This window comes from Rhinolophus sinicus, chromosome 17 (assembly GCF_057876585.1).
Source record: "Rhinolophus sinicus isolate RSI-liver-muscle chromosome 17, RSI-T2T, whole genome shotgun sequence".
Classification (NCBI taxonomy): Eukaryota; Metazoa; Chordata; class Mammalia; order Chiroptera; family Rhinolophidae; genus Rhinolophus; species Rhinolophus sinicus.
The window spans coordinates 171,770,179-171,794,894 of record NC_142517.1 but is presented as its reverse complement, the minus strand read 5'-3'; the positions used below and the strand labels follow the sequence as shown (position 1 = coordinate 171,794,894).

Below are 24,716 nucleotides of genomic sequence, written 5' to 3'. Positions count from 1 at the left end.
TGTATGTACCACCTCCTCGTTATCTATTCATCCATCGATGGACAACCAGGCTGCCTCTACATCTAGGGCCATTGTAAATGATGCTTAAATGAACATATAGATGCACACATCCCCTTGAAGTAGTGTTTTGAGTTTCTTTGGATAAATACCCAGAAGTGGAATTAGTGGGTTCTTCTTTGTTTCTTGTTATATAGCCTTTTTTTTAAAGTCTGTTTTGTCTGGTGTAAGTATTGCTACACCAGCTTTTTTTTTCCTTCTATTTTTATGAAATAACTTTTTCCATGTGTTTTTCAATCTGAAGTGAGTCTCTTGTAGGCAGAATATATAATGGTTTCGTTTTCTTATCTATTCAGCCACCCCATGTTTTGGATTGAAGAATTTAATCCATTTACATTGAAAGTAATTGTTGATATGTAGTTATTGCCATTTTATTATTCATATATTTTATTTTATTATTTTATTTTATGTTTTTTCATCTTAAAGAAGTCCCTCTAACATTCTTTGTAATTCTGGTTTGGTGGTAATTAACTCCTTTAGCTTTATCTTGTCTGTGAAGGTCTTTGTCCTCAATTCTATTTGGTAGATTAATCTTGATTGTAGGTCCTGACATTTCATCACTTTGAATATTTCCTGCCAATCCCTTCTGGCCTGCAAAGTTTCTGTTAAGAAATCAGCAGACAATCTCATGGGAGCTCCCTTATAAGTTGCCTTATAGTTGCCTTTCTCTTGTTGCTTTTAGGATTCTCTCTTTGTCTTTAACCTTTGCCATTTTAATTATGATGTGTCTTGGTGTGGGCCTCTTTGGCTTTATCTTGTTTGGGACTTTGCATTTCCTGGGCTTGTGTATTTATTTCCTTCACCAGGTTAGGGACATTTTCTGTAATTATTTATTCAAATAGGTTTTCAATTTCTTGCTCTCTTCTTCTGATACCCCTATGGTGAGAATGTTGTTAAACTTGATGTTGTCCCAGAGGTTCCTTAAACTATCCTCATGTTTTTGGATTCCTTTTTTTTCTTCCTTTGTTTTGTTGTTCTGTTTGGGGATTTTCTTCTACCTTTTCTTTTAAATCACTTATTCGATCCTCTGCTTCATCTAATCTAGTGGTGATTCCCTCTAATGTATACTTTATTTCAATTATTGTATTCTTTATTTCTGTCTGGTTCTTTTTCATATTTTATATCTCTTTTTTTGTTTGTTTCCTATCTCTTTGTGGAAGTTCTAACTGAGATCAATGAACATCATTATAACCAGTGTTTTGAACTCTGCCTCTAGTAGATTGTTTGTCTCCATTTTGTTTAGTTCATTTTCTGGAGCTTTGTTCTGTTATTTGGGACATGGGACATGTTTTCTTGTCATGCCGTTTAGGCTCCCTTCCTGTGTTTGTTTCTATTTATTACGTAGGTCTGACATGTTCGTGGTCTTAGTAGAGTGGCCTTAGGTAGTTGGTGTCCTGAGGGGCCCAGTGGCACAGTCTCCCCTGTCACCTGAGCCACGTGCTGCAGATGTGTCCCTTGTATGTGTTGTGTATGACCTCCTGTTGTAGTTGAGCCTTGGTTGCTGTTTGCACATCAGCAGGTGTGATTGAAACTCAGATTCATTTATGGTGAGGGCTAGCCATGATTACAGTGGAGGAGCTATTGTGCAGGGTCTGACCTGACAGTGCAGATTTGCAGAGATCTGGTGCTGCCCAGTCTGCCTTTTGTGTGTATTTTCCTTGGGGGCAGCCAGGCTTTTTCCAAACTTGGCCACCAGGTATGCCAGCCCCAGGGCTTCCTTGGAGGGGGTCTTATCATAGACAAGTTCAGCCAAAGTCTGTGCACTGTCCACCAGGAATGGGCCACAAAGAAATCCATTGAAATGCCTCCATTAGCACTGTGTTTAGAAGTTCCTCAAGAGGTCAAGACACATACCAAGTCAGGTTGCTGCTAGTGATGGGCTTGGGACTGCTCAGCAAGATATATGGGACTTGCCAGGGCCATATGCTACTTGTTTGGGATTTGTGAAACTTTGAAAAATTTTAGGAAAGTCTGCAGCATGATCCAAGACAGGCCACCTGTACAGAAAAAGCCACTTGAGACAGCTTGGGTGTGCCTCAAATTAGAGTAGGGTGGGTTCTCTGAGAGTCACCAGGTTGGGGCTAATGAATGGTATTAGATAGGTTGATGGGGACTCAGATATGGCAGACATCTGTGTTTGCACATCAGAAGAGGGGAGAGATCAATAAAGAAACAATGGCTTCTGCCAGAACTTGTGTCTTGGAGAAAGCTGCCTCTCCAGCCCTTGTCCTAAAGTCAGACAACTCAGTTTCTCCCCATATGTCTTTGGCGCTTTTCAAGCTGCTGCCCCAGTGCTGGAGCTCAGAGTGAGTAAGTCCGTGCACAGGCCCTTTAAGAGGAATGCCTGGGACCCCAGCACCCTTGTTCACTCAGCCACAATCTCCACTGGTTTTCACACTTAAAACTTATGAGGACTTCTCTCCCTGGCACTGGAAACCTAGGCTGGGGAGTCTGGTGTGGGTCTGGAACTCCTCACTCCTCCACGAGAGACCTCCACAGCTGTGATATCTCCCCTGATTTTTAATGGTCACATGCAGGTGTGGGACGAATCCATTCCATGTATCTGCCCCTCATACCAGTCTTGAGGTGGCTTCTTCTGAGTGTTGTTAGTTGTAGGGCTTTGGTTCAGCTAGACTTCAGCCAATTCTCAGTGATGGTTGTTCTGTGGTTTAGTTACAATTTTGATGTGGTTGTGAGAGGAGGCAAACACAGTGTTTACCTACTCTGGCCATCTTGACAAGAAATCTGTTTATTTCTTGAAGAGTTTTTAGAAAATTATGTTCAGTTATAGTTTGACAAACTGAAGTATCAGTACAAACAGATGTTTCGATGGAGGTTTTGAGGTGTTTGAAAAACTGGATATACACATGCTAAAGAATGAAATTGGACCTTTATCTTGCATGATATACAAAAATCAACTCAAAATTCATTAAAGATGTAAACATAAGACCAGAAACTGTAATACTCATAGAAGAAAACATAGGGAGAATTCTTCATAATTTTAGTCTTGGCAATGACTTTTGGGTATGACCCCAAAAGCACAGACATGAAAAACAAAAATACACAAGTAGACGAAATCAAACAAAAAACTTCTGCACAGCAAAGGAAACAATTAACAGAGTGAAAAGGCAGCTAATAAAATGGAAGAAAATGTTTGCAAACCATATATCTGATAAGGGGTTAATCTCTAAAACACATAAAGAATGGCTATATCTTAATAATTAAAACAGGTAATAACCCATTTAAAAATGGATTAATGACTTGAATAGACATTTTTTCAAAGAAGACATGCAAATTGCCAACAAGTATATAAAAAGGTGCTCAACATCACTAATCATCATGGGACTGTAAATCAAAACCACAATGAGATATCATCTCCACCTATTAGAATGGCTATTATTGAAAACAAAACAAGAAAACATAACACGTATTAGTAAGGATGTGGAGAAATTGGAACTCCTGAATACTGTTGGTGGAGTGCAGCTACTATGGAAGTTTCTCAAAAAATTAAAAAATAGAAAGAACAAATGATCTGGTAATCCCAATTCTGAGTGTATATCCAAAAAAGAATCCGGATCTTGAAGAAATAGTAATATTCCCATGTTCATTACAACACTATTCACAGTAACTAACGTTTGAAAACAACCTAAATGTCCATTAGATAAATGGAAAAAGAAAATGGAAATTCTGCAACACCCAACAGCATGAATGGGTCTTAAGGACATTACCCTAAGAAAAATATGCCAGACGCATAAAGACAAATATTACAGTTTGATTCCACTTATATGAGATACCTTAAATAGTCAAATTCATAAAATCAAAGACTGGAATGTTAGTTACCAGGGACCAAGGGAAATTGGAGTTATTAATCCACAGGAATAAAGTTTCAGTTAATTAAGACAAATATGTTGTAGCTCTCTGCTGTACAGCACTGTACCTATAATCAGTAGTAATATATTGCACACTTGGAATATTTAAGAGAATAGATCTCATGTTGTGATCTTATTACAATAAAATAAAAAGACATCACAAAAAATAAAATTAGACACCAATATCCCTTATGATTTATAAATTGAAAAATCTTTAATCTAGCAAATCTAATAGCATATTAAAAGAATTGTACACCATAACCAGTTTTGTTTATCCAAAAAATGCACAGATGGTTCAACATAAGAAAATAATTTAATATATCACATTATAAGAATGAAGGGAAGAAAAAACATTTAATCATTTCAATTGATGCAGAAATGGCATTTAACAAAATCCAACACACTCTCCTGAAAAAAAAATAAAAAATAAAAAGTTCTCAGAGTACTAGGAAAATTCCTCATCATGATAAAGAGCACTTACAAAAAACCCATAGCTAACATACTTAATGGTGAAAGAGAAAGTATTCCCCTCAAGACTTGGAACAAGTTAAGGAGGCCTGCTTTCACCAGCGCTATTTGACATGGTACTCAAAGTCTAGACAGAGCAATTAGACAAGAAAAAGTAAATAAAAGACATTCAAATTGAAAAGGAAGAAGGAACACTCTCCATTACAGATGACATAATTCCAAAATAGAAAATCCGTAAGAATTCACAAGAAAGCCATTAGAGATAATGTGTACATTAAGCAAACTTGCAAGGTACCCGATCAACACACAATTAGTTGTGTTTCTGTAACCTGTAATGAACAATCAGAAAGAGAAATGTTTAAAATTCCATTTACAGTAACGTCTCAAATAAAAATGTAGTGAGGATAAATTTAACCACGCAGGTAAAAGTATACAAACAATTGCAAAACATTGTTGAAAGAAATTAAAGAAGACCTGAATAGGTGGAAAGACATCTTGTGGTCATGGATAGGAAGACTTAATATTTTCACGATGTCAGTTCTACCCCAAAAGATCTACAGAATCAACACAATCCATATCACAATTTTTTGTTTCAGAAATGAAAAAAAAAAAACTGATCCTCAAATTTACACGAAACTTCAAGAAGCCCCAAATAACCAATCTTGAAAAACAACAACGTTGGAAGACACTTCCCAATTGTAAAACTTATTACAATGCTACAGGAATCAAATAAGTGTGACACTGGCATGAGGATATGCATATAGATTAGTGAAGTATAACTGACAATTCATAAATAAACCCATACATCCATGACGAATTAATTTTTGACAAGGACACCAAGTTCACTGAATTAAGAAAGAAAAGTCTTTTCAAAAAATGGTGCTGGGACAAGAGGATTTCCACATACAAAAGAATGAAGTTGGATCCCTGAATCATATCATATGTAAAAATTAACCCAGAATGATCAACAACCTAAATATAGAGCTAAAACCACAATGATCTTAAGAAAATACATAGGAGTAAATCTTTGTGAAATGAAGATTTGGATTTGGTAATGAATTCTTAGATAAACCAAAAGTATAAACAATAACAACAAAAAAAGATAAATCTTGCTACATCAAAATTTAAAAATTTGTGCATCAAAGGATATTATCAAGAAAGTGCAAAGATAACCTACAGAATAAGAGAAAATGTTTGCAAATCATATATCTGATAAGGATATCTAAGATATATAAATAATTCATGTAAATTAACAAAATAACAATTGATAAATGGGCAAAGAACTTGAATATACATTTTTCCAAATAAGATATACAAATGTCAAAGAAGCACATGAAAAGATGTTCGACATCATTATTCATTAGGGAAATGCAAATGAAAACCAGTGAGATACTACTTTATACCTACTAAGAGTGGCAATCATTAAAAAAGAGAGAGAGAAATAGTAAGTGTTTGCAAAGATGTGAAGAAGTTGGAACTCTTACATTACTGTGGAAATGTCAAATGATGCAGCTGCTGTGGAAAACACTTTGGTGATTCCTCAAAAAACTAAATATAGAATTACCATATAACCCCGCATTTCTACTCCTAGGTATATACCTGAAGCTGTTGAAAGCCTGTAATTGAACAAATATATGTGCACCAATGTTCACTGTAGCATTATTAGCAGTAGCCAAAAGGTGGAAACAATCCAAATGTTCATCAACATATGAATGGATAAAATATAATGTACACATAAATGAAATAATTTACTTCCATGAAAAGGAATGAAGTTCTAATGCATGCTACAATATGGGTAAATCTTGAGAACATTATGCTAAGTGAAATAAACCAGACATAAAGCACAAATATTTCATGAAATATGTAAAATAGGCAAATTTACAGAGATAGAATTCATAGTAAATTAGAAGTTACCAGTAGCTGGGGCAGAGGGATGTGAAGTTATTGTTTAATGGTTACAGAGTTTCTATTTGAGGTGATAAAAGCATTTTAGAAAAAGAGTATTAATGGTTGTACAACAGTGTGAATGTAATTAATGTCACTGAATTTTTTGTACACTTAAAAATGGATAAAATGGTAAATTTTGTTGTATAGTAGGTGCCAAAAAAATGTATACACATTTTAAGATAACATTTCTTAAAATGTACATACATTTTTTTGGCACCCCTGGTATATATTTTACCACAATTAAAAAAAATAATCTAATATACATAAACCATTGAATTGTACACATTAACTGGGTGAATTGCATGGTATGTAAATTATATCTCAACAAAGCTCTTTTTTTAAAAAAAAAAAGTTAGCATTTAAAAAGACGAGTCAACTCTGTTTTGTCACTTAGCTCAAAGACTTTGGAAAACTCTCTTAACCATTCTAAAACGTCAGTGTCTTTTTCTGTAAGACAGGATAAAATTGCACCAAATTTCCAGAGGTATTATGAGTAATAGTTAGGTAATGACTGTAAAATAACAAACCTGGCCCAAGTGAAAAATCCATAATCAGTATGATAGTGAAGATGGCTGGGGTGGCCTGGAGAGCAGAGAGGGTAGAGGAAGATACTGAGAATATGAACCAAGATTTGGAGTAGGATGGTACACTTTCACTCAGAAGATGCAGTTAGAACCCTAATCCTTCATTCTGACTATGGAGCTGGTATGATTCTGAACTGTCTTAATCTCTTATCTGAAAACTGACAAAAACTGGAAAATAACAATAGGTACGCCATAGGATTTTGTTCCCACAGTGATGCTATGAAGCTTGTTGTCAGTGTTCTTTATCAGTGTTGATTAACATTTACTGAACAGCATTAACATTCCTACTATGTGTACTATAGGCAGGTACAAGACATTTTGTGAGTTTTGCAGATGAAGAAATTAAAACACAACGAGTTTAAAAATCTTATCCATGAACAACTAGCTATAAATGACAGACCTGGGATTCAACCTCAAGCCATGTGATTCCAATACCTTCTCATTTAACTGCTTGCTTAATTACTCACTAGGCAATGATTTAGTAACAAAACTCAGAAACACAACACTTGGTAACAGCAACACTGCATTACTCTCTTCTGCTATTGCAAACTGAGAATTGTTTTTGTTTAAAAAATGAAATGTGTGGTTGCATTAAGCAGCTAACATCAAATACACAGGATTTCCATTTATTATTTCCTTTTGGGGGGATGGCAGAAGAATTGATTGCATGCCTTTATGTTCCATTGTTCTCATTAGGAAAATCATTTTAGCTCTGAAAATGAAATCTCCTAGAATAGTTTCCAAGGCAACTTGTAATAAACCAATACTACATAGTTAAAGGATTATCATAAGATGCTATTAATCAGTATGACTTCTTTTGTGCATTTATTTCATTCACTTATTGTTTTCATATGGTATTCAATTTTGTAGATGATTCTTCTCATAATTCAATGGCTGAATCTACTCAACACCAGGTTATATGAATAAAAGGTAAAAACCAACTATCTTTGTATCTTGATTGTTCAGGATCTAGATTATAGTTAGGTTAACACAAGTATCTGACATAAAAAGAATTGAAAGATGAAAGGAACTGCTTTCTCCTATTAATGCTCTCATTCTGAATACTTTTTGATTCTTTTGATACTAAGGGGCTTTTAAAAGGAGGTGAAATGCATCTATGCAATTTGCTGCATCTAAAACTACTGTCATGAAGACTGAGTTGATTTTTGTTTCAGAGCTTAAGTTAATATGCCTCAAAAATTACTTGTTCTTTTTTTTTTTAGCCTTTTAATCTTTAATTTCAAGTTACATTTAAAGAAGATTTAAATAGAATGGATTTATTAAAAAAAAATAAAACCAGATACAGAATAAATAAAGATCTAAAAGAAAGAATTCAAATAAAATTCTTAATGATTAATCTTGTATTTGTTCTACAGATTGCTTGTTGGTAAATTATTTTCCCAACAGTATTACTTACCCTTTAAAACAGAAAAAAGATCTCCCAAGATACATTACTAAGTTATATACAAAGGAATTGGACATGCCAATATTGCTTTTTAGTTTATGAAAAACAGGGCAAATCAATTCTACATAAATCAGAGATAAATTGACTATGTATTACCCAATGTATTAATTACAAATATATATTTAGGGGCACTTACTGTTTCTGAAATGTCATCTAGATGCATGAGTATGCTGAATATCATCCTTCATTCCTACCTTTGCTAGAGTCTTTATAACACTAAATGGTAGCTATTATTTTACAAGATCTTAAATTATGTTTTATAGCAAGGGTTTAGAACAATTTTAAAAACATAAAATATATTTATTAAGTGACTAAACAGTTGATTTAGGCAATGTAGTTCTTAAGAAGAAGATAGATAAGCCCTGAAGGAAGACTGTCTTAGAATTTAGGAAATCCAAGGAAAACAATATTATAAAATATGAATTAAACATAATATTGAGTTTGTGATTTCTCACAGTATTAAACTTCTTTTGTTAATTTGTTTTAAAAATAATTTCTAATTTATTTTTCTTTTAATAATATATGAGAGTTTTCTAGGGCAATAGATTTAAAGTTATATTTTGATCTTTACTGTCAAGATTTTAGATACTCTCACAACTTTACTTGTTAGAAAAATGATGAGAAAACTAACACTTATAGACAACAAGAGCATTTAAAATTTTGAGAGCTCACATTCAGTTGCAAAAGCTCAATTATTACTCTGTTAAATCAGCTCTGAGATTAAAACTCATATTTATGATAAAACACTTAGGTTCATCTATTATTTAAAAACCTTTTTTTTTTTCAGATCAAGAATGTAAATATATGCCATATTTTTACATTAGGATGGGGAAGATTATTTAGTATTTATATTAAATTGTCAAAAACTGTATTATTTTTCTTACTGTGACATAAAATATATCTTTAATTATAAAAGTAATGGATGCTTACATGTAGGAAACATGAAAAATAAAGTATAGAAAATGAAACTATGTTATAGTGATGTTATCCAAAGATACTTAATTATGTTATTTTCATTTATTTCCTGTCCAGTTTTTTTCCCTTGCCTCTTTTTTAGTGTCTTCCTTCCTGTCTCTCTCTTTGTCTTTATTCTTTCTTTGCCTCTGTTTTTTCTCTGTCTTTGTTTATGTCTGTCCCTCTTTCCCTTTCTCTGACTCTCATCTCTGCTTCTTTATTTTTCTATGTTACTTTCTCTCATGTTCTCTTTCTGTTCTTCAATTAAAATTTACACAGTGTTTCAAATTTATCACTTGGTTTTATATTTACCAAATTACTGTAGCTGTTGAAAACTAATGTAGAAAACCGCAAGTCACCCATCTTCAGGAAACATTCTGAAATGTATTACATAAGTGAAAATTTTTCTCCGCTTGCTGAGGGATCTCTAAGGGCAGGAACTATTTTTAAGGTTTGCTTCATTTTTAAAAGTCTATGGCAAATTGATGAAATCACATGCTCTACGTCAGTCAGTGTTATTGAAGAAGAATTTGGAACTGCATAAAGTGAAAGCTGGTTATTGAAGTGATTTAAATCATAGACATAGATGGAGATTTTTATAAAAATCCAGGAATGTTATAAGAAATATGGTGGCACTAAGAAAACCAAGTATGGATGTGAGTGTAAGGATAAAGGAAAGAGAGTAAATCTGTTAGTGAGAAGTTGATAGTAAAATCCTGGGGGTGGTAAGAGAAAAGCCGCATGAAGAAAGAATTTCAAGTTGCAAAGAATAACAAGAAAATGAAGGGGAAATAAAACCAAGAAAGGATAAATGAGAAAATAAAGCAGATAAAATGGAGAGTGGATAAGGACTGTTGAGTAAAGGAATGATGAAAATTTTCCAAAATCCACTTAATACCAAGGAATAAGGTTTTTTTGTTGTTGTTGTTTTTGTGCAAATGTTTAAAGAATAAGCTTAATTTTAGTTTCCAGGTTATTGTATGAATCAGTGTATTTGCACATGTATAGTTTTCACTAGATAACTTTGTACAAACATGTCTGGGTTTTAAAAAATCATATAGGATATTTATTAGGTATAAATTTTTAGGCCAAATCCAGATCTATTAAAATAGAACCTCTAGGAGAATTGTACATGATTAACAAGAGACCAGATTATTTTGTGTGATCACAAAACTCCAGAAATTCACTATAAAAATACTCAACCACTATGTGTACGCCCCTTGTCAGGTAAAGTGAGAAAAACACTATATGAATTTTTCTTGTTGAATCTTAAAGTATCTATTTAAAATTTCTAATTTAGACATAATAGAAGAGAAAATGAAATGGCAAAAGGAAGCTCAAAATAGCTTTTGGATAATATTTTTGTTGTTTCCATTTATTCATACTCGAAGGCTATGCCACTAGACACACATGGCTATGAAGCATGTGAAATGTGACAAGTCCAAATTGAGATGTGCTGAAAGTATAAGATACACACTAAATTTGAAGTTCATACAAAATAGCAACAAAAAAAAAGAATAATTTAAGTATATTTTTTAAAAAGATAGTATTAAGATGTGAAACATACATCCAATATAAAAATTTGATAAGAAAATTACTGTAATTTTATATATCAATTACACGTTGAAATGATAATATTTTGTATATAGCAGGTTAAACGAAATATAGCATTAAGCTTAATTTTACCTGTTACTGTTTCGTTTTTCAAATGAGGCTACCAGAAAATGTAAAACTGGATATGTGGCTCATATATTTCTAAGTGACAGTGCTGCTCTAAGGCAAGAGTCTGCAAACTACAGCTTGCTGGTAAACTACAGCCCCACTATTTTTGTAAAACAGCACACCTATGTGTTTCCACATTGTCCATGGCTGCTTGCAGGCTGCTGTGGCAGAGTTAAGTAGTTGCATGAGGCAACATGTAGCCACCTGAAGCCTAAAATATTTACTATCTAACTCTATAAAAAAGTTCGCCAACCTCTGCACCCGAGTATGAGTAACAGGGCAGATTTATTTAACATTAATCTTCAGCTGTTTTCTCATTCCCACAAAAAGAATCTGTGGGAGAGACTAGAAGCTAGCAAGAAGGAAGGTAGCATATTTCTCGTAAAGGGAGCTGCGCATAGTTTCGAAAACATGCATGTTCCATTGACTGAAATTATAGTTACTTTACTTAAAGAAAAAGATAATAAAATAGTGATAACAATATCAACCAAAAAACTTCAATAATCTGTATGTACTTCATTAATTCCTATTACTAGGCTAGGATGATTATATTCTCCCTTCCTGTTCTAACATGCTCTTGGTATATTTGCTTGCAGCTAACGTCATTGCTGCCACTTTCAAGAAAGGCGGACTATAAACTCTTACTGGCTAAAGGGAAGCGCTTGAGCCAATGATTTCAGTGGTGGTTTTAGTTGTTTCATGGGGAGGAAAGGTTTAAGACAGAAAGAAAAACTAAGTTGAGAGCTTGGAGAGAAAGGAGGAGTAAACTTGAAGTGGAAGATAGCAATACGCTTCCATTTTTAGGGGTGGGCTCTCATCCAGTTATTTGTTGTTTTGATTGTATATAATGTGTTACATTAACAAGGAACATTTCCTTCTATATTTCTTTTATCCACAAAAAAAGGGAAAATAAAACAATTTTTAAAACCGTTAAAATGATAGTGCTGTATTTCAGTCAGTTTCATTGACTCCGGCCTAATCTGCATCTCCTGGACTTTGAGCCTGAAGCCATGATCCGTGAGCCATGATCAGTGAGAGACGGGAATGAGTTTATTTTGCATATGGCCAGGACATGGATTACCAAGATCTGTGTATAGAGCATATAAAATGTATTATATATGTTGTATTGAGGTTTGGAAAACAAGGTGTTTACTAGTAGGGACAAGACAATGGCCGCACATGTTTGAGACGGATAAGAGTGAAGTAAAAAACACGTTTTTGTGTAAAACTGAGCATAAGAAAATTGAGTGATAAACACCTTTACCAAACAAGTTCTGGCAAACATCTTCTGGTTATCACCTAAGATATAAACAACTCCTGGAAAACCACTTCTGGTTATCACCCAAGAAGTAAACAATTCCAAGGAAAAAAGGATAAAAGCAGAACTCTAGAGCAATGCTGTGAGTAAGTCTGACTGGGCGCTCTGGCTAAGACCCTCTGTGAAGCTCTGAGCGAGACACTATCTGACAGAGTCATCTGTGAGTGGCAAGAAGTCATCTGTGAGTGGAGAGAAGACTCTCCGAAGCTCTTCCTTGCAAGACCAGCTTGCCTCAGACCCGTAGTGGGCCCAGTCGCCTCTCCAGGCCGAGGGACATTCTCCATCTCAACTGACCCTGGAATTTGGTTCGTTATTCAAGTCCATTCTATTCTGTATAACCTTGTGTGCTTAAGAGAGCATTGGCCTCTGGAGGGACATTGGTTCCCTAATAAAGCTGTGCTACTCTATCTGAACCTGTGTGTCAGGACTTTGTTCCTCACTTGCGTCACGAGTACCACACTGGGACGCAGGGCCCTGAGGAGGGATTAATGTCCCCTTGGCTTTCAGGAAAAGACTGAAATGTGGCGATTGCCCTTACCGGCACTCGCAACAATCAGACAGCAGACTTTGGTAGGTTGTTTTTAAAGATGTTTAAAATAATTCATAACTGTTGTCCTCTGCAGTGTGAGTTTTCTGCTCCTCCCATCAAGGCCTGAAGTTTATAACCCCACTCCTTGAATATCAAATTACTTTCTGACTTGCTTTCACCAATAGAATGTGGTTAGAGAGATGTTATTTGACTTCAGAGCATATACCTCAGAGATCTTGTATCTTCCACTTGTGTTCCCTTGGAATGCTTCCCTGTGAGAAAGGCAATGGGTTAGCTACCTGTTGCTGCATTACAATGTCACCACCAGCTTGGTGATACTTATTTCATCCTAGTTTCTGTGTGGTTCGGGAGTCTAGGTACAGTTTAGCTCAGTGTTCCCATTAGGGTCTCACAAAGCTGCAATCAAAGTGTCAGCTGGGGCTGCAGTCTTATCTGAGGTTTGACTGAGTAAAGATGGGCTTCTAGTTCATTCGGTTATTGGAGGAATGCACTTCTTAGTTCTAGAGGCTTACCGCATTTCTTGCCATGTGGGACTCCTCCATATGACTGCTCCCTTAAAGTCAGCCAGGAAGAAAGACCCAAAAGGTGATCACTGCAGTCTTATGTCACGCACTCACATATCACAATCACGTGTCTCATGCCCTTTTCCATATTCTGATGGTTTAAAGTAAGTCACAGCTTCAACCCATACTCAAGGGCAGGGAAATCCAAATGGGTTTGAGCACCAGGCAGTGGCCATCATGAGGCCACATTGAGACTGCCAGTCACAGCTAGTCTCGTTTATTGGAGGATGAAAGTTGTCAAGAATTGTGAATGGTCTGAGATTTTACCTTATTAATCTTTTCAAGGATGTGTATTCACACCCTTAGTGTTCTCTTCAGAACATGCTTTCTCAATTTTTACAATGTGGACAGGATAAGAATTTGCCAAATGTTAAATTTCTCTTAGGTATAGGCTCTGAAGTCAAATAACATCTCTTTAACCACATTCTATTGGTGAAAGCAAGTCAGAAAGTGACTTGATATTCAAGGAGTGGGGTTATAAACTTCAGGCCTTGATGGGAGGAGCAGAAAACTCACACTGCAGAGGACAACAGTTACGAATTATTTTAAACGTATTTAAAAACAGTCTATCAAAATCTGCTCTCTGATTGTTGCAAGTGCCTGTAAGGGCAATTGCCACATTTTAGTCTATTCCTGAAAGCCGAGGGGACATTAACATCATTTTAGATAGAAAGATTTAGATATAGTGTGTGTGTGTGTGTGTGTGTGTGTGTGTGTGTGTAAAATAATTTTATAGTTTCTATAACATAGAACTGATGAGAGAGAGAGAGAGAGAGAGAGAGAGAGAGGTATAGATACTTAGAAAGACATTTAGAAGAAAAAACATGAACTATTAACAATGGTTATCCTTTATGGGTGATTTTAATGGAGACTTTTACTTAGAACAGTATAGTGAGTTGAAGTTGATGGAATTTGTACGTCTATTAATTTGTATTCAAGGAAACAACCAAGAATTTAAAGTTCAGTGAAATGGTATCATTACTGTGGAAATTAAGAAATAATGCACTTACAATAATTTAGTACTTTGATACATTCACTCAGTTATATTCTCCCAGTGTTCATATTATGGATTTTGTGTGGGAAATACAAGTTTCTACTTTGCTCCTGATGTTGAAAAGCTTATATTTTCTGCAAAATTGGCTCTCAAAGTGACAGGTATTTCATAGCTCACATATCTGGATAATCCAAGAAATTGCATTAATTCCTATTGTGCTTTAAAGTCAACATGGCAAATACCAAGCTCATCTTCGTTCAGTAAATATTTTATTTATTCCTCAGTCAGACTGTACATTCCTTATAGGCATGCTACTGAGTACAAAATATGTAACAACAAATAAGCAGACCATTTTTTTGTTTATTGTTTATAGTATTTGTAGTTTATTCCCTTCCTCATGTAATTAGTGTTGCATATTGGTGAAAATTTGGGAAAATATATTTTAAAATTTTGAGGACGTTATCTTAAAAAAGTATGATCTTACCCAGAAATAAAATTAACATTATGCTCTATTTGCCTAATCTAAAATTTTTAAAAAATTGGTTGTAATTATATTGTACCTTATTTTTTATCAATTAACATTATTTTGGTATGCCATGAGAAGTTTTTCATAATCGTAATTTTAATACTTGCATAATAGTCTCTTAAAGTAATGTGATATAGTTTGAATAATCATTGCTTTTTCAATCATTCACTCTTTCAAATAAGACTAGAATAATTTCTTGTTTGTTTCTTGAGTGTGCATGTCTGATTACTTTCCTAGATAAGCCTTTTTAAAGTTAAATTAGTTCTAAGGTTGTAATTGCTTTAAACTTAAGAAACTACCCATTTCACAGGATACTATTCAAAACCAGTTATTGTTATTTGAAAAGAAAATACTTTGCTAGTCTAATAGGTTAAATTGTGCTTCATTATTATTTTATTTTGAGTAATCTGTTTTTAATGATCAGGAAGGCATTGTTTTTTGACTTTTTAAAATATTGTCTACCTCACAGCTGGATTCAAATCTTGGCAGCTTTACTTTAAGAAAATGATGACTGTAACAATTTTTTGATTTCCACAATCATAGCCACCACCATCATCATCTCCATCATTATATCAAAACAAAAGTCTGAGAACACAATCCCTTAATGATAGTATTCTACTTTTCTTTTTCATCTATGTTAATTTAGTCATAATCCCTACAAAATATTTTATAACTGGATTTGCTCAAGATCAGTGTTAAATTTCACTTTTTAAAAAAGCTACAGGTGGAAAAGTTGAAGAATGTGTTCTCTTCCTTTTTTAGCATACAGTTGGTTACTAAGCAATTTTGTCATAGCCTGTTTAATACTTGTACTAGTCAGGGTTCTCCAGAGAAACAGAACCAATAGGATGTTGGTTTGTTTTAAGGAATTGGCTCACAAAGTTATGGAGTCCCAAGATCTACAGGGTGAGTTGGCAAGGCAGAGTCCTAGGAGATCCAATGGTGTCATTTCAGTTTGAAGGCCTGCAACCTCAAGGTTCAGGAAATACTGATTTTTCAGTTCAAGTCCAAAGTAAGGAAAAGGCCAATGTCCCACTTTGATGGTAGTCAGCCAGAAAGAATTCTCTCTTACTCAGGGGAGGGTCAACCTTTTTATTCTAGTTAGGCCTTTAATTGATTGGATGAAGCCCACCCACATTAGGGAGGACAGTCTGCTTTACTCAGTCTACCAATGCCAATGCTAATTTCATCCAAATACAACCTTACTTACAGAACAGCCAGGATAATATTTAATCAAGTATATGAGTACTTCATGGCCCAGTCAAATTAACACAGAAAATTAACCATGACACTAATCATTTATTGAGTGATTACTGTATGACCATTATAGACATACCTTGTTTTATAAAGCATTATTGTGCTTCACAGGTGTTGTAATTTTTTACAGATTGAAGGCAAGACTTTCTATTAGCAAAAAGATTATGACTTGCTGTATTGTGATACTAGGAGTTTACATTTATTAACTTATTGAGTGCTCATACAAATTTATAAGTTCCTATTAGTATTTTTTTTTTTCTTCCTATTTTGGAGATGAGGAGCAGGTAAGTAATTTGCCTGAGAGCCAAAACCTGAAAAAAGGTGGCATTCGGATTTCAATTACAGTTTTCTGGTGACAGAACTGGCACTCCTTATCACAGTTCAACACTGCCTCTCTAGATTGAACAATTGGGATTATAAATGCAGTTGTCAAAAATTATCATTTATATCTGGACACTTTCTAGAATGAAAGGATGTGCTAACAATGATGCTGGGACAACACACATGAATTGGGCCTAAAACCTGGAGGTATTCTTATCCCGAAATCAATTTTCAGTAAAAGAGCTATTGCACAACTATATAAGATTATAGGCATGCTTTGCCTCCCTTTTCTTCCTGCTTATAATGAGAATAACAACTCGCATTTGCCTCAGCATACAGAAATGACACAACTGACTGAAAAAATATAAATGAAAAAGGCTGACTGATTAGTCTGCAGAAGGAACTGCAGGGCCAAGCAAACAGACCACAGTCATTCCCATGGTTAACAAGTAAAGCCTATAGCTGGTATTTTGTAGAACACACTAGAAATAGACTCTGCCTTGAAAATGAATTGATAAAGATCCAGTGCTTAAGGTGTACTTGCAGCATTGAACATACGAAGGCTAAAACTTAATAGTACAGGCATTGAAACAAATAAGTGGAATTCTAATAGTGAAGATGTGAAAAATAAAAGAATATTAGATCCAGAAAAGAGTGAAAATGAGCAACATATACAATGGGAACCAGAGCAGAAAAGATATCCTTCCCTTGGAAAGGCTGCTAGGTTGACTTTTCAGTTGCTTTATGGAAAACCTAAGATACTGCTATTGGAAACATAGTCTTATAATTCTGTTTGTTTATTTTAGAAGTAGTATATTAGTACATATTGTGCTACAAATTACTCCAAAATTTAGCAGCTTGAAACTGCAAACATTACCTCACAATTCCTGTGGATCATGAGTTCAGGAGCAGCTTAAATGGATAATTGTGACTCAAGGGCTCTCATGACTTGGCGGCCACACTGGGTGCTGGGCCTGCATTCTCATCTGAAGGCTTGACTAGAGTAGAAATCTGCTCTCAAAGTCACTTGCAAGATTTTTGGCAGACCTCAGTTCCTTGTGGGCTATAGGACTGAGGGTTCAATTCATAACTGGATGTTGGCTCTCTCTGTGGGTCTTGCTATAAGAAACCTCACAACATGGCAGCTGCCTTCACCTACACCAGGTGTTCTCAGAGGGAGTGAGTAAGAAAGCACCTCGGATGCTTATAAGCTAATTTCAGAAGTGATATACTGGGGCTGCCAAAAAAATGTATACACGTGAACGCTTTGGTCAGTTGCTCAAGCAGTAGTTCGCCATAATCAGAAGTGTCTGGATGCTGATGGTAACCACTTTGAGCACCTCTTGTAATTGCAGAAGTTGAAAGTTACTTATATTCATCCTTTGTTATCAGTATTTATTGAGTATTACACTTCTAATACAGTTTTCCTTTCTTAAAATGTGTATGCATTTTTTGGGCACCCTCTGTATTATTACTTATATAGTATTTTTTAGAACCGAGTCACGAAATCCAGCTCACACACAAGGGGAGGGAATTATACAAAAGGCTGAATTTCTAGAGGTAGATGACTGGAGACCATATTGGACGCTGGCTTCCACAGTCTGCCCTCTGGCCCCCAATGATTCACATCCCTCCTACATACAAAATACACTCTCTGCCTCCCAAGCTGCCCAAAGTCTCATCTCATTGTATCATCAGCTCAAAGTCCATAATCTTGTCCTTAAAATCAGGTCCAGGTATTGACAAAGCTCATCAGATATGGTACAGCTCTTTGAGCACAGTTCATTTTGATCTGTGAAACTGAACAGATGAGTTAAGTGCTCCCACACATCTGACATGCAATGGTGTGATGGACATAGGACAACCACTACAGACATTCCTGTTCTAAATGTGAGAAATGGGAGGCTTGAGTGAATCATTGGCCCATAGAATTTCTGAAACCCATATGGAATAATGCTGGAAGTTAGTTGAATGGTCTGAAGGCTTGGGAATAATTTTCCAAGGTTCTGAGCTCTGCTTTCTGGGCTCTTTTGAGTCATATTTCCTTTTGCAGGAAATATAGCACATGTTCACAGCTGAGCAGTTCTCTCAGCCTACGGCAAGTTTCCCATATTTGTTGGAATCTGTCCTCTAATCCCATTCCAATTGTTAGAATCTCATTCCTTTGTAATCAATTCCCTAACTTGAGCAAGAGACCTCACAAGTTTAAGAGTTCAGTTTGCTTATTTTGGTTTTCAGAAGTATTGGCTCTGGCTATAGGAAGAAGACTTTCTTGCAGGAAAGTCATAGAGGCTTTCAGGTCCCTTATGCAAGGCTTTAAACTGGAAATTTAAAGCTCTGAGCTTGTCCTTTTTATTTTTCTTTAAGCTTTCCAGTGCAGCTGAAGCAACCAATCAACCATCTGCATTATTCTGTTTATGTTCACTAAAATAATCTATGGGAACAAATACATAATCACTTAGAGCTTTGCCTTTTGTGGACACTTGATTACAAATATCTAAGCATGATAACTTGAGTAAGTATTTTCCAGCGGATGTTGTGGCCCATCAATGCCTTCTTTACCACTAGAAGCAGAGTCATTAATGCTTTTATATCAAATCAGATCAGAGATCTCATTTCATAAATCCTAGAAACAATTCAGAGAACTCACCCTTAGGAGTCTGTTTCTCTGGAATCACTCTCAGTGCCAAATTCCATCAGGGTTCACTCAGAGAAGTGGAACCAATAGTAGGTAACAGACGACCTTCCTTGGACCACTATAATTCTCTAGCTCTGAGCTTCTAGGTCTACACATCATTTTTCCCAAATTGCATAAGCTGTGAGGAACTTCATGTCCTTTTGTTAAGCCTTATCATAACTCTGACTCTCTTTTCTCTCATGGTCAGACAATTAATGCTATGTATGATAGCAAATTATAGTAAATAATCAAGAATACCAAAATCCATCTGACAGATTTTTGAGAACTTTGAACCTTAGGGAGAGGGAGATTGTGTTTGACCAGTTACCTTGCTCACTCCTGCCACGAGGAAGACCTCTAGTTTTCTTACATAAATAGGTCCATTCTCTTCTGATTCCTGAGTATTAATAACAAGGCATACAGTCATGCTATGTTGACAAACTTTTTTTTTTGCACAAAGTGTTTATTTTATTTAAATTTGTGTAAACTCAGAGCTTGTCAAAGTTCCCTAAAGAACAAAGGTCTGTTCTGAGGTGATCTTCTTTTTCTGCTTATATAAAGAAGTGTCAAGAAACTTCTCTAATTGAGAAAGAACAAAGGACTTCATTACATTTAGCGCATCAGGGAGGAAAATATTCCTGCTTTCCTGGTTTTTTTTTTTTTTTTTCCCAATATTAAAGAGTTTTATTTAAGACATCGCATTTTCCACTTTACTACACAGTGCTTATAAAGTACATCATTATTTCCTTTCCCTGTGCACATATTCCATATTCAAGTATCAAGAATGCCCAGTTTTGTTTTGTTTTACTATATAGCAGCCCAACTTTAAAACTGTTGTGAATTTGCTACAAATTTGGGTCCTTCTGTATTTTGTGTGGAACAATGTCAAATCTATGTTCAAGTTTGGCTTAATCAACCTCTTCAATGGTGGGTCCAGAAGAGGCACTACCAGAAGGAGGGGCTCCACCACCAGGGAAGCCCCCAGCATTCCTTCTGACATGCCTCCTGCACTGTGGTACAGCTTGGTAATGATGGGATTGCAGACTTTTTCCAGCTCTTTCTGCTGATGTTCAAATTCTTCCTCCTCTGCAGTCTGGTTCTTAATAAGGCAATTGACGATTTCATTGTACTTTTCAAGAATCTTCTGTTCTCATCATTGATCTTGCCTTGGATTTTTTCATCTTCAACAATTGCTTTCATGTTGAATGCATAGGATTCAAGTGAATTCTTGGAAGGCAACTTGTCCCTCTGCTTGTCATCTTCAGCTTTGTACTTCTCAGCTTTCTGGACCATGCATTCAATGTCGTCCTTGCTCAGATAATTCTTGACGTTAGTGATGGTAATCTTGTTCTCTTTCCCTGTACTCTTATCCACAGCAGAGACACTGAGGATGCCACTGGCATCAATATCAAAAGTGACTTCAATCAGAGGAGCACCACGGCATGCAGGAGGGATGCCTGTGAGTTCAAACTTGCCAAGCAAATTGTTATCTTTGGTCATGGCCTGCTCACCTTGATAAACCTGAATGAGCACACCAGGCTGGTTGTCAGAGGAGGTAATAAAAGTCTGTGTCTGCTTGATAGGAATGGTAGCATTGCGCCTGATGATGACAGTCATGACTCCACCAGCAGTTTCAATGCCAAGGGAAAGAGGAGTGACATCCAACAGGAGCAAATCTTGAACATTTTCAGACTTGTCTCCAGATAGGATGGCTGCCAGGAGAGCTGCACCACAAGCAACAGCCTCATCAGGGTTGATGCTCTTATTCAACTCTTTTCCATTGAAGAAGTCCTGTAGGAGTTTCTGAATCTTTGGGATATGGGTAGAACCACCCGCCAGGACAATATCTTGGATCTGGGACTTGTTGAGCTTGGCATCCTGAAGGGCTTTCTCTACAGGGTCCAGGGTGCCACAAAAAAAGGTAAGCATTCAATTCTTCAAATCGGGCATAAGTGATAGAGGTGTAGAAGTTGATTCTTTCATAGAGCAAATCAATCTCAATACTGGCTTGGGTGCTGGAACAGAGTGTACGCTTAGCATGTTCACAAACTGTATGGAGGCGACAGACAGCCCTCTTGTTCTCACTGATGTCCTTCTTATGCTTGCGCTTGAACTCTGCAATGAAATGGCTGATTATTTGGTTGTCAAAGCATTCTCCACCTGAGTGAGTGTCCCCAGCTGTAGATTTGACCTCAAAGATTCCATCTTCAATTGTGAGAATTGACACATCAAAAGTACTACCTCCCAAGTCAAAGATCAGCACATTTGTTTCAGCTCCAACCATTTTGTCTAAGCCGGAAGCAATGGCAGTAGCAGTTGGCTCATTGATGATTCTAAGAACATGGAGACCAGCAATAGTTCTGGCATCTTTGGTAGCCTGATGCTGAGAGTCACTGAAGTAAGAAGGTACTGTGACGACAGCAGTGGTATTCCTGAGGTAAGCTTCTGCAATTTCCTTCATCTTTGTCAAAACCATAGATGACACTTCTGGATAGAGACTTTTTTGTTTCTCCCTTGTATTCTACTTGGATCTTGGGCCTGCCAGCATCATTCACCACCATGAAGGGCCAATGCTTCATATTGGATTGAACAATAGCATCATCAAATCTACGTCCAATCAGGCATTTGGTATCAAAAACCATGTTGGTGGGGTTCATTGCAACTTGATTCTTTGCAGCATTACTGATCAATCGTTCAGTATCAGTAAAGACAACATAACTTGGGGTGGTTTGGTTTCCCTGATCATTGGCAATTATTTCCACTTTTCCATGTTGGAAGACACCGACACAAGAGTAGGTGGTGCAGAGATCAATGCCAATTGCAGGTCCTTTAGACATGGCTGCTTCAGTGTAAATGCATCTCGTGAAGAAGACAGATCCCGACAGCTGCCCCCTCATTCAATGAGGCCCTCCTGGTCTTAACATTATTAAAATTTATCCTAGTTCCTCCATAGTTTTTATGTGATAGCTTTTCTGTTGTTAATGTTTTAGAAACTGATATTAGAACTACAGTCTATATCATTTATTATTTGGCATGTTTATTCCACAGTTTTTTATTCTTAATAAATTCTGTGGATTTCATAAAACTTCAGTATAAATCTACTTCAGATGATGGTTTACAGAGAAATTTGAACCTGCCAAAGCACTAGGGAACAGCAGGTAAAACCAAATATGGATGCCTGCTTAAGAATGATTTCTCAGTCTAGTGACCAGAAAACCCACTGAGGACCCTGCACTTGTTAATAATAAACACATTTTGATAATAATACATATAATTTGATAATTTACATATATGTGTATATCCAATATATATGCACATATATATAAATGTGCATGTATGTGTGCACGCACATGTGTGTGTGCACATGTTTTTTTGGGGGAGAGTTAGTTCATACTTTTATCACATTCTCAAAAGCATCTGTCAGCCCCAAAATGACTAAAAACTACTGATTAGAGAATTCCTTCTTGGCTGAGCTTATGTTACAATCACAAATAGACTGTATATTTCTGGATATTAATTAGATGACATGAAGACTGAATTATACATGGGTGGAGGCGACAATTAGAGTATTTCAGGGAGACTTGGCAACAACAAGAAATCTTAAATTGTGGAACACAGTTGATGAACAACATGAAGGAGAGACGGGACCCACAGACATTTGGTGTGGAGTGCACTCCACTGGAACGCAAGCTAGGGTTTTTCAACTTATATTTGAATTGATTTCCATCTTTTGCCCTAGAATATGAATATAATCTAAAAGTTAGGGAAAACAGAAAAACGTTATGTTAGATTAAAGGGGAATTATTGATTTGTAAGCATGTTTTTGAAACTAGTAAATGAAATGGAAAAGAGGAGTCTTATAGAGAGTTAGACATTACTTGCCTAGTAATTTTTATGTCATCACGAGTGAAAAAAAAACCTTAAACAAATGATGCATTTACTTGAGCGCCAATTTAATCTTTAGTTATAGTTAACGGCCAAAATTGAGTCTCAAGCAGTAAAGTCATAGATGCAGATCACTGAACTGCATGATTAGATCTTGATATATAAGACACTAGGTTGCCTTTTTGAAGCTGACTCAAAACATCAAGCAAATACTGTGCATTGATATTTTGTTTTATTTTAGTTTCTATGAGGTGGTAAATCAGTATATCCAGTTATCAGGAAAGAAAGAGATTTCTATCTTTTTATTATTTATATATTTTCATCTAAGAACTCTAACCATTCATGTTTTCTTTGACTGAGTGTTTCCGCCCTATTCTCCTCAATTTTGAATTCATTTTCAGAGAACTTGAATTTTATGTTGAAATTTCAGTTAGCTTACATCGTAGTTTAAAATTACCAAAAATGTAGTTTGAACTTTTAGTATTTTTATTGTATTTATTTATTTATTTATTTATGTTAGGCATTTAGTACTGTCTCAAATATCAGAATATATTTAGAGAGTGAAATAATAGCCAAAAAGCCTAATTATATCAAATATACACCCATAGATATATATGTTCTTGTTTATTATTGAAGTATAATCAACATGCAAGAAAATCAATACATTTAATTGTATATTTGATGAGCTTTGGCAAATCAAGATATGAAACATTCCAATCATCTCAGAAATTTATGTTTTCCCCCTGTCTGTCCAATCCCTAACGCAGTCACTGTTTGGAGTTTTAGCACCTTTCTGATTTTAGAAATGCATGTAAATGCAATTATATACCATGTGCTCTATTTTATCTGGATTCTTATGTGGAACACAATGTTTTCCAGATTTAACCATGTTGTTTCATGAATTAGTAGTTCATTCATTTTTATGTCCAAGAAATATTCCACTATATGAGTATACTGTAAAAGTTTTATCCATTCACTTGTTCATGGACATTCAGGGTTTTTTTATTTTTTTTAAATGAATTTTACTCAGGTATAGTTTACATAAATTAAAATGATTAGATTTTAAGAATACAATGTAATGAGTTTCAACACATTTATACTCTGTGGTACCACAATCTCAATCAAGATAAAAATTATTCCTATAATCACTGAAATTTTCTCCTGATCCTTTGCCTTCAATACCCTGACCTCTGGGTAACCACTGATCTGATTTTTATCACGATAGCTTTAATTTTCCTATTTTGGAACTGCATGTAAATTGAATCATCAAATATGTTTCATCTGGCTTCTTTCACTCAATGTTTTGGTTTTTTGAAAAAGTCATCCATGATAATTTAAAATATTCTATTATTTTAAATCAGTAGTTTATATCATTTATTACTTATTAGTTTCACAATGTAAGCATATACTAAAATTTTCATATTCATTCTCCTGTCAACGGGCATTTGTGTTGTTTCCCGCTTTTAACTATCATGAATAAAAATGCTATAAATATCAGTTTTACAAATCTTTCTGTGAGCATATACATTCTATACTCAGTAAGTTCCTATTGCTGGGTC

The 24,716-nt window shown here is 35.4% G+C and overlaps 1 pseudogene; it reads right to left on the bottom strand.

Moving 5' to 3' along the window:
• Positions 1-20,180: 20,180 nt before the first annotated feature.
• Positions 20,181-22,109, bottom strand: LOC109459743 (heat shock cognate 71 kDa protein pseudogene; annotated as a pseudogene).
• Between the last annotated feature and the right edge of the window lie 2,607 nt (positions 22,110-24,716).